Here is a 5,381-nt window from a genome sequence, read left to right on the forward strand (position 1 = left end):
CAAACGCGCGTCAATTTGTCACCATTGCGAAATAAATTCAGAGCAGATAGAAGAGTTAAATTTCTTACTATCTGTAAGATATCTGTAAGATATGATTAGAGTATCAATCTCCGAGCGCTCAGTGAGTGGTTGTAGTACTAAATGTACCCAATAACGCGCGGCGACTTTGTATACAAAGCGCGCAGTCCGCCGCTGTAAACAATTTCAAGGCCGCACGCCAATTCCATTATTATTTCGAAAAACTCAACGTTTTTTACATACATTTCTCGCAAATTCGAAAGAAACGCGACATCCCAATCAATCCCGTATCTACATATTGTAATGGCGATGAGTGATTTGAAGCCAACAATTTTACGTGATATTACGTGGATATTATGCGATTTACGTGAACAGTTAAGTTAAAACACATAATTATTTAATAAAAAATGCACAACTAAAGGTTATAGCTCATACAAAATTCAATAAGACTAATAAAAACAGGCCTTTCTAATTTTAGTTCCGAAACCAAAACCATCGACGCAAAGCTATTGACCCAAAAAATTCAATGTAAGATTTTGGGACTGTAAAGTGCAGATAAGCGTCGCTCAAACATATATCAATATTTTACAGTCCTTGAAATCTTAATTACAGTGATTTTTTTGCGTTGATATCCTAGTGAAAAAATTTGTTCGAATGTGTCCAAAATTGTCCTAATTAAATGTTTCCGAAAATTGTCGAAATATAGAAATTCAAATAAATTCAGATAGTTACAAATAAAATGAGATACTTTCCATCAAATTTCAGTAATACTGTCTAAATTTGTCATTTTTTATATTTTTCAGACAAACTTTGACAAATTTTTTCCACCAGGATATCAACGCAGAAAAATCACTGTAATTAGGATAGCTTTGTGTTTTGGTTCCGGAGATTTAGATATAAAATGGGATAGGCTTGTATTATAAGAACCAAGCAAATTAATATTTTAAATTTGCTACTGCTTTTTTATTAGATCTATTCGCGTTGCTTGAAATTCCCCCAAAATTATTGCATTTAAAATAAGATAAATATATTCGGTAAGAAAGAAAACAATATTGAATGCAAAAATTTTTATAAGCAATGCGATCTTTTGCTTTACGATTTCTATTTTAACTGGCCGATTCGTTTACTGCTTATTTACATCTTTTACTGCCTTTTACTGCTCTTTTTACTTTTATGTTTTTCTGTTTTTTCATATCTTTAAAATTCAATATCATTCATGTATATCAAAACTCGTGTATTGCAAATGTAAAATTGTGTAATAATCTTTGCACAACAAAAAATCGCCAGCATCAATCGTACAATATACAATTTGATGCCTCATCTATACAAACGGGGGTCGTTAGAATCCGTTGGTTGTTCACTTATTCAGAATGATTCAACAAATCTCTAAAAATTCACCAACATACTATTAACTTTCTAGAATAAATATTGAAACTTTATTTTGGAAAATAATAAAATGTAATATAATTTATAATTACCGAAAGACTCATAAGGTAGAAAAAAATGGCATTTGATTTAAAAAATTATAATTTTTCATAATAAATAAATATAAAAAATGACTGCAAGGTTTTGTAATTTAGATATAAAGTTTTGAAAAATAAATAAATAAAATACTAGAACTTCGAATTCTACAAAAAGTTGAATTATTTGAGCACATAAATATGAGTAATTTTCAACAAGGGACAAATAGGAAAAATCGAATTAAAATATGCATTTTTTTATTTTGTTATAAAATAATGTATTTGTTAATAAAAAATATATAAATTGTAAATACACATTTAGATAAATATGTAAAGAAAGGCGTGATTCGTCTCTTCAACTCTATTCATTTTGTCTAAGAAATAAATAATTCTTTTAGAAAAAAATTTTTTTAATGAAAACATTCAGACCATTAATTTAGAATGAAAATAGAATACTTATAATAATTTTGACACAATTTTTATTTTTCACAAAAACATCTTTTGTATATTTATAGGAGTCACTATAGTGTCTCACTTGAACTGCACGCCAGTCACAGGTAGATTTACGGTTAGGGTGGCCTCGCCATAAACTTTTTTTACAAGGAGATAACAAGGAATCGCTCGATCATTAGTGACCCGCATTTGTAAGATAAGAGTTAATACGGCATGTTACTCGAATTGTTCAGTATGACGATAGTACTTGACTCTCTTTCATTCTTTTGCGAGTCTTATAGATTTAGATAAATTACATTTCACCTAAAAAATTTTGAGGCGAAAAATCACGACGCGAAGCATTTCCGAGACTAATGTGACATTCGGATCTAGATATACATTAAGCGAAACAAGTATGTAATTATCTCCCGCGAATATTAAAACAAAATGACAATTTGCAGGGTTGGATAAGTTAACTTTTTTTTTTAACTAAGTTAAGATACAAAGTTAATTTATAATAAAATTAATTGAATTAAAAATTAAGTTTATAAAAAAAAATAATTGAAAAGTTAAAAGTTAAATTTATTTCTTTTTATTTTTTTATATATAAATTTATGATTCCAGGGTTCCAGTCTTACAAATAACGGGAATATATACTTTATTTATTTAGAAAACATTCTATTTTATTTATATGTTTTTTATATGTATATATTGTTGTTTAGTATATAAGAGAGAGAGAGAGAGAGAAAGAGAGAGAGAGAGCGAGGGAGAGAGAGAGAGAGATTCGACTATAATAGTATGGCCAGTAGTATGACTAAAGCTTCAAACACAATGCAAGAGACTAGCGATAATAATAAGTAATAATAGATTTCAACCTATCGGAAACTAGATACATCGAAATATACGGTTTCTAATAAATTGAAATCTGAGAGTCGATTACGTAATTTGAAATAAGATAAAAATTACAAAAATGAGCAAATTTATTAGATATTGACCAATGAAATTATAAATATTTTAGTAAATTTGTTCACTTTTGCAATTTTTATCTCATTTTAAGTTATTACCGCGTATTATGTCTGAGACTTAACTTCGAAGAAGTTAAATAAAAAATTAATAGTTACGGATAAAATGTAACTAAATAAAGTTAAAAAGTTAAGAATCTAAAATGTAACTAAGTTAAGTTAAAACTAATTAACTTTTTAACTTTTTAACTTAACTTTTTAACTTAGCACTATCCGATCCTGACAATTTGTAATTCCATTCGTACCTTTGCTTCGACGTTTGTCTTGAGACTCTTGAGCCAGTCGCGCAAAATATTCATTCCGATAAACACGCGATCTTACTAAAAGACTCACTAGAAGAATAAATCCGACTTGCGGATATTAATCGCGAAGTCGACTATTCCTATGCATTCTCATGTATTCCCGCCGAATGAACAGTAGTGCCAATCGCTGAAAGCGAGTGGCGACGCACAAAACAGCCTCTCGTTTGAACTTCGCATGGTGAATGATAGCAGTGATTTTCGTGAGTTTTCATGAGTAACAGTACGTCGAGAAATATACGTCAAGGTCGCGGTCGATAAAAACAAACAACGAGATGTCGCGCGGCGACCAATTTGAAAGGTAACAGTCGAGGACGAATTTACTCAACGAACGCGCCTAATGCGTCACAAAGCGTCGTACTTTCCCGCCGGCGGCCATGAGCGGCCGAACGTGATTGGCTGGATCCGTGGCGTAGCCGAAGTAGTGACCAATCGCGTTCAGTGGCTCACAGTGTCGCTGCTCGGCGCGAGGGTATGTTATGCGACGCGTTCACGTCTTGTGAGGAGTTATCGCTTGTGTAATTCTGTATTTGTGAACGAAACGAAATCCGGTTGCAGAGACTTGCAAGCTGAACGTTTGCCGAATACTCTATTCCTTCTGAAATCGGTGTCATTGGATGCTGGACGTATTGGTGGACATGTTGGGTGTTGTGTGTGTCATTCCCTGAACGCGATTTGATGGTTCGTGCATTGCTCCAAAATCGGTGAGTGAATTACAGTGATTTATGCATGTGCAACAAAAGTTGCGAAACGAGATATATCCGATATATCTGAATTCCAACGTTAGAGAGATAATCGTCGTGCTATATGTCGCAGTTGTAGTTTTTCTTCTGGAAAATCAAGTGCTCACCAGTAAGAATCACAATTTACCGTAACTCAGCAATTATTTAATTTTTGTTTGAATTGTGACAAGTAATAAGATTGCATTTATTATGTTACGCTGTATCATCTCAATCGTTTGTACTTCTTATTGCAAGAAAAAATCTTTTTTTACTGCACATTGAGTGCAATTGAATGCAAATTATTTCACATATTATTTTCAGTGTTAATAATTTATCTTTTTAATTACATACTCTTTGTCAAGATAACTTTATAATCTTGAAAGATTAAATTAATTAACCCTTAAAATATGTAAACCGATTATGCACACTATTGATTTGTTCGACTTGCTTATATCTTTTTACAGTTTTTATATTTAAAATGAGATATATATATATATTTGACTGAAAAGAGAGAAAGTGAAGATGCTGAGTGTAAAAAGTGTAAGCAAGTCAAACAGACTTAATATTGTATTAATTTTCTCATTTGAAAAACGCTATTAGACGATATAATTTGTGTTTCTTATTTTCGATATCTACTTCAGATCACTGTTGCCAAGTCTATCTGAAAGTTATCCTTTATGTTGCGATTTTCTCAATATTTTAGCTGTAATTTAGGCTCTTTTTATTTTTCTCTTTAAAGGTCACCCAGAAATTCAAAACTTTTTGCGCCCCCAAACAATCTGCCGGTAAAAAGAAAAAATCCTTCAAGTCAACTAGAAATTCTATTAAATTAGCAACATTTTCAGATACATAAATTACTCGAAAAGATTTCTTCATAATAGGTCTGTTCGCGTTGCATGAAATCCTCAAATATTTTTGCACTTAAAATAAGAATAGATATATATTTGGTATTGAAAAGAGTAAAAGCGAAGATGCCGAGCGCAAAAAGTGCAAGCAATACGAACAGACCCAATGAATAGCCCGATCTTCTCATTAAACACGGGAATTAATAATCATTTAAATGATTGATGAAAACAATCGCGAGCAGAGCACGAACGAGCACGAAGAAGCAAACTCAGATTCACAGAATTCAAAAATAATTAAAAAAGAATTCAGTCGTATGTCATCAATTATGAGTTCAAATGCAAAAAGAATTTTTTTTCTAAAAAGTTCTGATAAGAATTCTTTTTGCATCTGAAAATGAATTCAGAATTAATGACATACGACTGAATTGAGGACTGAATCCTTTTTGAACTTTCTATGCTATGTGAATATAGACAGCAAAAATACGAGCAAGCTCGAATGTGCATCAATCAATGCATTCCCTCTTTTATCAAATAACAGACATTTAATAATAGGGACATGACTTGTAGTAAACGTTTCAAATTT

This window comes from Trachymyrmex septentrionalis, unplaced genomic scaffold (assembly GCF_001594115.1).
Source record: "Trachymyrmex septentrionalis isolate Tsep2-gDNA-1 unplaced genomic scaffold, Tsep1.0 scaffold8, whole genome shotgun sequence".
NCBI classification, from domain to species: domain Eukaryota; kingdom Metazoa; phylum Arthropoda; class Insecta; order Hymenoptera; family Formicidae; genus Trachymyrmex; species Trachymyrmex septentrionalis.